Source organism: Myotis yumanensis, unplaced genomic scaffold (assembly GCF_028538775.1).
Source record: "Myotis yumanensis isolate MYYU_CA2020_CCGP unplaced genomic scaffold, mMyoYum1.0.hap1 SCAF_10, whole genome shotgun sequence".
NCBI classification, from domain to species: domain Eukaryota; kingdom Metazoa; phylum Chordata; class Mammalia; order Chiroptera; family Vespertilionidae; genus Myotis; species Myotis yumanensis.
Window position 1 is genome coordinate 30765523 of NW_027223761.1, and position 10995 is coordinate 30776517.

Here is a 10995-nt window from a genome sequence, read left to right on the forward strand (position 1 = left end):
TGGCGGGGCTCAGTGGTTGAGCGTCGACCTATGAATCAGGAAGTCAGGGCACATGCCAGGGTTGCAGGCTCAATTCCCAGTGGGGTCATGCAGGAGGCAGCTGATCAATGATTCTCATCATTTGGCTAGGTTTATATTTTTAATTGGAAGTTGAGGTATTATGTTGTTATTCAGGCCAAATACCTTAAAATAATCTTAAATACCATTCTTTACTGAGTTTAAGATGTTATCCATATTGCTACACTGAAGTGTTGTTACTGAATGCAATTCCTGCAGTGGTTCTCAACCTTCCTAATGCCATGACCCTTTAATACAGTTCCTCATGTTGTGGTGACCCCCAACCATAAAATTATTATTTTTTTAAACATATTTTATTGATTTTTACAGAGAGGAAGGGAGAGAGATAGAGAGTTAGAAACATCGATGAGAGAGAAACATCGATCAGCTGCCTCCTGCACATCTCCCATTGGGGATGTGCCGGCAACCCAGGTACATGCCCTTGGCTGGAATCGAACCTGGGACCTTACAGTCGGCAGGCCGACGCTCTATTCACTAAGCCAAACCAGTTTTGGCCATAAAATTATTTTTGTTGCTACTTCATAACTGCAATTTTGCTACTGTTATGAATTGTAATGTAAATATCTGATATGCAGGAAGTATTTTCATTGTTGGCGACCCACAAGTTGAGAACCGCTGCCTTAAAGAGTCCCCTTCCCCACCCCCCAGTAATAGTAATTCGAAACAAAATTATAATAGGATTATACTTAAATTAAGTATCTTTATCTTTGACTACAGAGAGGTTTAACATCATTATGCATCATTTCTTCCTCCACCCCCCCCCCACTGCCCAATATTGACTTGGGCTCATAGTATTTATGTATTAAGAAAGTTACTTCCTGCCCTAACGGATTTGGCTCAGTGGATAGAGCCTCGGCCTTCGGACTGAAGGGTCTCAGGTTCAATTCTGGTTAAGGGCATGTATTTTGGTTGCGGGCACATCCCCAGTGGGGGGTGTGCAGGAGGCAGCTGATGGATGTTTCTCTCTCATCGATGTTTCTGACTCTCTATCCTTCTCTCTTCTTCTCTGTAAAATATCAATAAAAATATTTTTTTAAAAAAGAAAGTTACTTCCTTATATCTGAAATGGTGACTTTCTGAAATGTGCTAGCAGAGGACTTGGTGGTTTTTCTTTTATTTTTTATTTACTAAAGAAATAAAGGTATTTTAGTTTATTTTTTCCAGGAAAAGTAATATTCATAATTATGAGATGAGCATTACCTCTTCGGAAGAGTAAAATAAAATGTAGGCATAAGATATTAAAATTATTTCAAAACTATTTTTTAATTTGTAGCCTAATTAAAATAGAGCATATGTTTTCTGGAGGCGAGACTGACAGCACAGACGGAGGTCTGGACAGTGCATCCCTTCTCTGCCTTCTCTCCTAGCTCCAGGCCTGCGTTTACCCATGTGAGTGGTGTTTATAATGGGTCCACTTACTTTAGAAACCTCACTTTGGAGAACTATAATGCTTTCCAAGACAAAAGTTAAATTTACTGAGTTGTAAACAATTTCAGACAATCAAGAGGTCGTTTTTAAATTTTTTTCAATTATAGTTGACATGCAATATTATTTTAGTTTCAGGCATACAAAATAGTGATTTGACATTTATCTAACTTATGAAGTGATCACCCGGATAAATCTAGTAGCCACCTGATAGCAGGAAAGAGTTTTAGTGAAGAAACCCTGAAAAGAGACTTGTACAATATGTTCTAGTAGAAAAAACTGTGGGGCTGTGTGTGATCAGGAGCCCTGAGCCCTCGGGCTGATCTGTCCCTTCCAAACTTTTTTCTCTCCATTTCCTCATCAGCAGAGGCTGAATTTCCAGGAAGCTGATGAGCATAAGGGCATAAGCATCAGGGCCCTGCCAAGACCAGCGAGGGTCCGAGAGTCTGAGGGTCCTTAGCACTGTGCTTACATGGTCTTGCACTTTCCTAGCACCAGGTGCAGGGCCAGAGGTCTTCCTGCAATATGGAGCCAGAGAGTAGCTTATGGAAAATGTCCAATAATTAGATGTGTGAAGCTGTTAGCAGATGATTCGTTTTCATCAATATCTATCAAAATAAAGATTCTGTCCAAACTTGACACACTTGATAATGGGGCTATACAGTCTAAAAGGCACCGTGCTTGTTTGGTTATGGGAATCATACAGAATAGAATTCATCTGAATTCTCCTTTATGTAGGGCACAAACTTACAACTGTGCTACAGCTAGGGTACCTGTGGTTGAGGACCCGTTGATTTGGCATCCTTTCATTTAAAAATAATTTTGATCAACTGTGAAAGAGGAAAAGCTAAATTATCTTTCAGTTCTCTACGTATAAAAAAAGATACTTCAGCCCGGCTGACAGGGCTCAGTGGTTGAGCGTTGACCTATGAACCAAGAATCAGGGCACATGCCAGGGTTGCAGGCTCAATTCCCAGTGGGGTCATGCAGGAGGCAGCTGATCAATGATTCTCATCATTGATGTTTCTATCTCTCTCCCTCTCCCTTCTTCTCTGAAATCCATAAAAATATATTTTTAAAAAGATACTACAAAATCATTACAAAGACATTTACACTCCCCTACCCCCATATATGCAATAAAAGCAATATAGAGATATGTCAAGCAGTTAATAAAACCAGAATGTTGTTTTTCTGGATTTTGAAATATCTGTGCTAATTGTCAAGATATAAAATTTGTAATTTGTGATTTCTGTTAATTTAAATAAATATTCACATATGTAAAATATACTAGGTGTACTAGTTAATAATGCAGATTTTTTTCAATAGGTGGAGTTACACATATGTTGATATAAATGCGATTTGATATGTATGCTATTTTGTTGTATTGACAGCAAGCTTCAAAACTTCATGTCAAATTTGCTAAGGGTGTTAACGTCATACATATTTTTACACTTAAAAATGTTGAATTTCATGCCAAAAACAAGGAGCATTTGTGGGAAGTTTTAATTCATTACTTTATTTTGAAGAAAAAGTTATTGTATATTTCGGGTAGCTTATGGTGAACATGCTCCATCTCAAGATACTTGTGAATGCTGGTTTAAATGATTTAAAAGTGATCATTTTGATGTGAAAGACAAAAAATGTCCAGGTCAACCAAAAAAGTTTGAAGACCAACAATTATAAGCATTATTGGATGAAGATGTGTGTCAAACTCAAAAACAACTTGCAGAAAGATTAAACGTTGCTCAGCAAACAATTTCTGATCATTTACAAGCAATGGGAAAGATTTTGAAGGGAGGAAAATGTGCGCCACATCAACTGAACAAAAGACAAATGGAAAACCAAAAAGTCATCAGTAAAATGTTGCTTCAGCGGCATGAAAGAAAATCTTTTTTGCATCAAATTATGACTGGCGATGAAAAGTGGATTTGTTTTAAGAATCCCAAATGCACAAAATCATGGGTTGATCCAGGTCAACCATCAACATTGACTGCAAGGCTAAATCGCTTTGGAAAGAAGACAATGCTCTGTGTTTGGTGGGATCCGGAAGGTGTGGTATATTATGAGCTTCTAAAACCAGGTGAAACCATTAATACTGATCGCTACTGACAAGAAATAATCAATTTGAACCATGCTTTGATCGTGAAATGACCAGAATGTTCCAGAAGACATGGCAAAGTAATTTTGCTTCATGAAAACCCACCATCACACACTTCAAAACCAGCCAAAGAGCCCTAACTGGTTTGGCTCAGTGTATAGAGCATTGGCCTGTGGACTGAAGAGTCCCCGGTTCGATTCTGGTCAGGGGCATATACATTGGTTGTGGGCACATCCCCTGTAGAGGGTGTGCAGGAGGCAGCTGATTGAGGTTTTTCTCTCTTTGATGTTTCTAATTTTCAATCCCTCTTCCTTCCACTCTGTAAAACAATCAATAAAATAGATTTTTTAAAAAACAGTCAAAGACACGTTAAAAGATCTTGCCTGGGAAGTATTAACCCACCTGCCACATTCACCAGACCTTGCTCCTTCAATTACCACTTGTTCTGATCGATGGCACATGCAATTTCTGAGCAGCATTTCAAAATGTACGAAGAAGTGAAAAATTGGGTCTCTGAATGGTTTGCCTCAAAACAAGAAGTTCTATTGGGACGGTATCCACAAATTACCTGAAAGATGGGAGAAATGTGTAGCTAGCGATGGACATTACTTTGAATAAAGCAGTTTTGATGTTTCTCTTGAAATTATCGTATTCTCTTTGATTACAAAATCTGCCATTGTTAACTGGTATACCTAAATGTATATATCTATAGATATCTATGTATATCTATATAGATATATCTATAGAGATGATAGAGATAGAGATAGATAGAGATAGAGATAGAGATAGAGATAGAGATAGAGATAATGCTACCATTGTTCCTAACTGTGTTGACAATTATCTTATTGCTGAATTGCACAGGATAAATTTTCCTTGGCAACTTTTTATACTATCAATTAACACAAATGGACAACTAGACAACTATAAATGTTTGGGCTAACTCAGTATTTCAAAAATATCAAAACTTCATTATAATTATTTAAATGTAATTTTTATAGATGCTAAAATAGGAAAGTCTGCAAACATGCCTAATGTCAATATAATAGACAACAAAAAAATTGCTAACTAATCACTACTTAAAGCTTTACAGTTGTATGTACAAGTATACAATTCAACTCAAACACCAGTAAAACATTACAATATTAATTCCAATTCTCTATCAGACTTCCTGTGATAAAGCACAAAAGTTAAATGTAGCCAGAACCGGTTTGGCTCAGTGGATAGAGCATCGGCCTGCAAACTCAAGGGTCCCAGGTTCGATTCCGGTCAAGGGCATGTGACTTGGTTTTGGGCACATCCCCAGTGGGGGGCGTGCAGGAAGCAGCTGATCAATGTTTCTCTCTCATTGATGTTTCTGGTTCTCTATCCCTCTCCCTTCCTCTCTGTAAAAAATAAATAAAATATATTTTTTTTTAAAAAAGTTAAATGTAGAAACTAACATCTGGGTATCTGTCAGTTTTTCTGGAAGGCTATTTCAAAGTGGACTGAATTAGCCAGATATAATATGAATTCTTATCACAATGCCACATGACATTAAAGTATATTGATAACTTAGTAGTTTTAATTCCGTTCTATGGAATAAGCCTATTTTGGAGACTTGGCACAATATTACCAATAAATTTAACAAAAAGCTCAAGGCCAGGTATATAACTAAAAAGTCTTTCCTATATATTACAAAACCATCAACTTCAATTATAAATGGCTTCTACTAATTACTACCACTCAAAATTCACACAAAGTAAAGTGAAACGGATAGCAGAAAGTGCTGGCACATTCACACTGCAGAGACAATGACAGAATTTAGCCAGCAAAAATTCAAATAGACAAATATGTAAACATTCGAATGCAAACTTTCATGAGTAAGACACAGAAAATGATTCATTGTTATTGTTTTGTAAACAATCCATTCTTTCAATACTGTCAAATTTGTCTTTTTGCCCAAAAAAATGTGCAACAAATATTGCATATTGTTCTGATTTTACATTTAATATAATTAAAAAGGAACTTATACAAATGACCTTAGCAACAATATTTCAACAAATATTCCAACAAGTATTGCACTGAAAGAATTTCCACAACACATAGTCAATAAACAAATTAAAATATAATAAACTTATATAAAGTCTCTGTGTCTGATTATCAATTAAAATCCAATTATTTCTTTATAGTTTAAAAAACAGTCCAAATAACTAAATAAGCCAAGAAAAATCAGGTACATATAAGACTAATAAAATTTCTTTCCAAAGTTTAAAATTAACAGAACATTTTGGGTCACATATTTATAAAAGTTTAAATTTTTAATTCAACATTTAAATAGAAATTTTTTTAAAATGCCACCCAAATAAAATCCTAACTTTAAAATAGGGTGTATAAATCATCATTACTATATGGTTTTTATAGCCATAATAAATATTGATAAAATACAGATTAAGAAGCACTGGTTTCCTTTATGAAAAGAAAAACCAATAATTTAAAAAAGTGTTTTTCATGTCTAAATTCCAGAAGACATGTTTTTCAGAAGACATGAAATAACTAATGGTTTTCCCCCCAGACCTATTTTAGGCACAAGCTTACATATAAACATACATGTGTTCATTCAAAAAATGTGATATTTCAATTAGAGTCCCTGTTAATTGGTACATAGAAAGATACTTTGAAAGTCACGAGGCCTTATTATGACCTTCATGTATGCTGATGGATGCTGGACTAACAGCTTCAGAGAAAGAAACACCTTCACGGAAAAGGGGCTCCTTTGTCCACCTTGGCTACAATATTTCAGCCTCTAGTATTTCAGCTTCCATTCTGAGGCCCTGAAACTGGATAGAGAGGGGCAGATAGAACTATCCAGAAGTCACCGGAGCCATCACAAAAGAATGAAACAGTCCCTCTGGGCATTGACTGGCTTCTAAAGGTTGTCCTGAAAGCAAAATTGTTAGCCTCTATTTTATCCTTTATAGAAATGTTTTGGAAATTAATGCTGTTTTAATAAAGCCACATCTACATCTTAATTAGTAATACAACAGACTCTGTGTATGCATTTTCACTCTCTTCAATATTCATAGTATATTTCATTGAGATTCAAGGTTGATCTTGGCCTAAACAAAACTAAATTTGCAGAAATGTTAGCTTTTTTAGAACTAATTGGACAAGCAGGCAGTCACTCCTAGAGTTTTTTCTGAGTGAAAAGTGCTTCTAAGCACCAAACAAATCTGTGACTCATAAGGAGGATCCCTGACTCTTAACTCATTTCCTTCCACAGATGCGTGGCCCTTGTCCAAGTCATTAGCTTTTTTATATCCTCCTTAAACAATAATAGTTCTAAAATGCATTGTGTGCACCAGCAGATATTTTCTATCTCACAGTGGTTAACAAAGGGATTTTTTTTTTTTTTTTTGGAATAGACCAGGACATAAATTGAGCAATCTCTGCAGTAGCATCATTTATTGTTTCTTCCTTACTTTTCCCTGGATGATCTGAGTTTTAATTAAGTTCTTTCTTCTCTCTGTACTCCCCCATTTTCCTACTTCTGTAATGACTTTTCCATTGGTGTATTTCTAATGCACCTCCCTAATCACTGATGAAAGCTTTGAGGGAAGTAGAAAGTTATAGCACCATTGTCAGCTGTCTTAAAGTTTCACAGCCACCAGCTTCATGGAGCTTATTACCAGGCCCTTCAAATGACTTCTCCCCTACCCTCGCAATCCTGAATTATCCATCCAGGACTGCTGGCTCCTAACCGCTCACCTGCCTGCCTGCCTGATCGCCCATACCTGCCCCGCCCCTGCCAGCCTGATTGCCCCTAACTGCCTCTACCTTGGCCACGCCACAAAGGCTTTCTCCAGAAGGATGTCCAGAATATGTCCAGTCTAATTAGCATATTAGCCTTTTATTAGTATAGATAATTTGCTGAAACTAAGAGTTATGTCTACATTAATATGCATCCATTATTTATTCATGCTCATAAAAGCATTTTAAGAAATTTCTCTAAGTTCTCCTCCAATTACCTTTTGATTTAACCACAGTCCAACATCTAAAAGAGTTCATCCTGGGAAAACCTCTGTCTTATCACAATTTCTGGGCAAAGATACAATAATAAATAAAAAGATATTCCAGACCTTTTTAAAATGTTTCCTACAATTTTAACCACAAAGAGAGGAATTCTTTTCCATCCCTGACAAACTGTAGCATTACTCTGTTGAGTGATTTTTGTGGGGGTTTTTAAAGCTGAATATAAGCAAAACATGTCTAGATTGTTATACTTAATTTGGGGACCCATGATATAAGAAAAAATCTAAAGTATATTTGGAGGAATAGCCAATAATTAGTTAAAAACTTGTAAAATGAAAACAAAATGTTTAAAAGGTATTAATGTTAAGAGAAACAATGTAAAATTATGAGGTGTTACAGTGGATTAGTTCACATGAAAAATTTAAACATGCTTCCTGTACTATAGAGGTAGGAAAGTTAAACACTATTATTTCCCAGCCTCCCTTGCAGGTAGGATTCCAGGTATGATTGGTCCAACAATCAGATGCACTCACTTGAGACTTTCACTTGGAGCCAAGTTGGCCAACACAAAGCGTGGCAGCAGTGGTGTGATTCTGGAGCTGGCAACTGTTCATGTCTTTCTAATCCAGCGGGCAGCTTCCCAAAGTGGCAGTAACCAGCATGTCAATAAGAGGTCATCGGTGGAAAAGACATGAGCAACCTGATAGCAATAATGATGATACTGAATTGGGCATCCTCGTCATTCCTGAGATTAGTGTCACAAATGTGGCTGGAGAGAGAACCGGGAATGGGGAAAAAGGCAGAACACTAGGAGAGATTGATGCTCAGCATATACAGGGTGTGCAGGAAACAGCCACAGATCCTAGAACTGAAAGCAAAGGCTTGCCAGAGATCAGGAGGCAAAAATCTGTAAGAAAACTGATGGAGGATGGAATAAACTCACCTGGCAGAGTGCAGTTTTAGCACAGCACTTTTTAGATGCACTCCAAGGAAATACAGAATTAACAGATCAAGAAGAACTGATGGATATATCTGAAGTTGACGAGGGATTTTATTCCAGGGCTGCATCTAGTACCAGCCAGTCAGGCTTATTAAACAACTAGAGGCCCGGTGCACAAAAATTTGTGCACTGGGGGGGGGGGGGGGGGAAGAGGGGGTCCCTCAGCCCGGCCTGTGCCCTCTCGCAGTCTGGGACCCCTCAGTAGATAATGACCTGCTGGCTTAGGCCTGCTCCCAGGTGGCAGAGGGCAGGCCCAATCCCTAGGTGCAGCGCCTGGTTGGGCTCAGAGCAGGGCCGATTGGGGAGTTGGGGCGCCGCCCCCTGTCATGAACAGAGCAGGGCGGATGGGGAGGTTGCGATGCCACCCCTAGTCACGTTCAGGGTAGGGCCGATTGGGGGGTTGGGGCACTGCCCCCTGTCACACACAGAGCAGGGACCATCAGGGGTTTGGGGAGCTGCCCCCTGTCACGCACAGAGCAGGGCCGATCAGGGGGTTGAGGAGCTCCCCCCTGTCACACACAGAGCAGGGCCCATCAGGGGGTTGAGGAGCTCCCCCCTGTCACGCACAGAGTAGGGCCAATAGGGGAGTTAGGGCACCACCCCCTGTCATGCACAGAGCAGGGCCAATAGGGGAGTTGGGGCACCACGCCCTGTCACACACAGAGCAGGGTCCGTGGGGGGGGGGGGGGAGTTGGGGCGCCACACCCTGTCACACACAGAGCAGGGCCGATCAGGAGGTTGGGGCGCCGCCACTGTCACACTCAGGGCAGGGCCGATGGGGAGGTTATGGCTCTACCCCGTCTCACATAGAGCAGGGCCCGTGGGGGGGGGGGGGGGGGCGCTGCCCCCTGTCACACACAGAGCCGCAGGGCAATCAGGGGGTTTGGGCGCTGCCCCCTGTCACACTGATCCTGGTGCCGGGAGGCCTCGAGGCTCCGCTGATCCCGCCCGGCAGGGTCACAGATCCGGGTCCCAGACCGCAGACAGCCTTGCCTGCTGCCGCCTGCCTTCAGTATGCAAATTAGCCGCCATCTTGTTGCTTCAGGGTGGGGGTCCCCACTGGGGTGCCTGGCCAGCCTGGGTGAGGGGCTGAGGGCCGTTTTCAGGCTGGCGGGCGACTGAAGCTCCAAACCTCTCCTTTTTTTCTTTTTTTTTTATTCTGGCATTTATTTACCTTCTATGGCTGTCACTGGAGCTGAGAGCCGGCTTTCTCTCTGAGGCTCGGCTGAAAGCAGGTTTCTGGCCTTTGTTTTCTGTATTTGAAACAATGTTGCGACTCCAGCTCTGAGATCCCGGCTGACTGACAGGAGGTTTCTGGGCTTTTGTTTATCTTCTATAAATGTTACTATGTTTCCAACTGAAGCTCAGAGGCCGGCGGGGAACGTTGGAGTTCTCTGTCACTGAAGGAAGCAAGCCTCCCTGTTCGCATCAGCTGCCTGGCTGCCGGCCGCCATCTTGGCTGACAGTTACTTTGTATATACTCACTGATTAGCCAATGAAAAGGGTAGCGGTCGTACGCTAATTACCATGTTTCTCTTTTATTAGTGTAGATAGTCACAATTCTAGTATCAAGACAAGTGTAGGAAAGACTCAGAGACGGTCAGGAGGAAACAAAACTGGAGGAAAAGAAAAAGAAACCACAGAGGAGTCATGCAAAGATCACTTTGCTCGAAAACAAACTCAGAGAGCCCAAAGTGAGAATCTAGAGCTTCTCTCTTTGAAGAGACTTATGTTAACAACCAGCCAGTCCCTGCCTAAACCTAACAGCCATGGTTTGGCTAAGACTGCTGCGACTGTATTTAGTAAATCCTTTGAGCAAGTCAGTGGTGTCACAGTCTCACATAACCCATCAGCTGTTGTTGGCTGTGGGACAGGGACAGATGCCAACAGGTTTCCCGCTTGTAGTCTCCAAGAAGAAAAGCTTACTTACGTTTCTGAAAGGACTGAACTTCCAATGAAGCACCAATCAGGTCAGCAGAGACCTCCTAGTATTAGCATTATGTTATCCACAGATTAATTTGTAAGAGTTTTCTCATGTGACCAATGAGTCTGGAATTATGGCTTTGCTTCTTTATGAAAGTGCCAGGGTCTTTCATCCCTGCTCCTGACAGAGCCCCGATGTCTTAAGTTCTGAAGGCTTTATGAAGGGAATAATGTCTAGGTTGCAGTAAAGTTGAAATATGGTTTTGTTATTTCTTGGCTGTGTGTTTTTTTTCTCCTGTTTGTTTCTGTTGCCCTAAGATTGTCACTATGACAATACATTTTGGCAGGTGGTCTGATCAGATTGGTTACGTCTCATGTGAGGATGTGAGTTGTTTTTCCCCTTAATAACTCCTATTTTGGTAGATATAAGTTTGACCTTCCGAATAAAAGGAAATCTCCATGC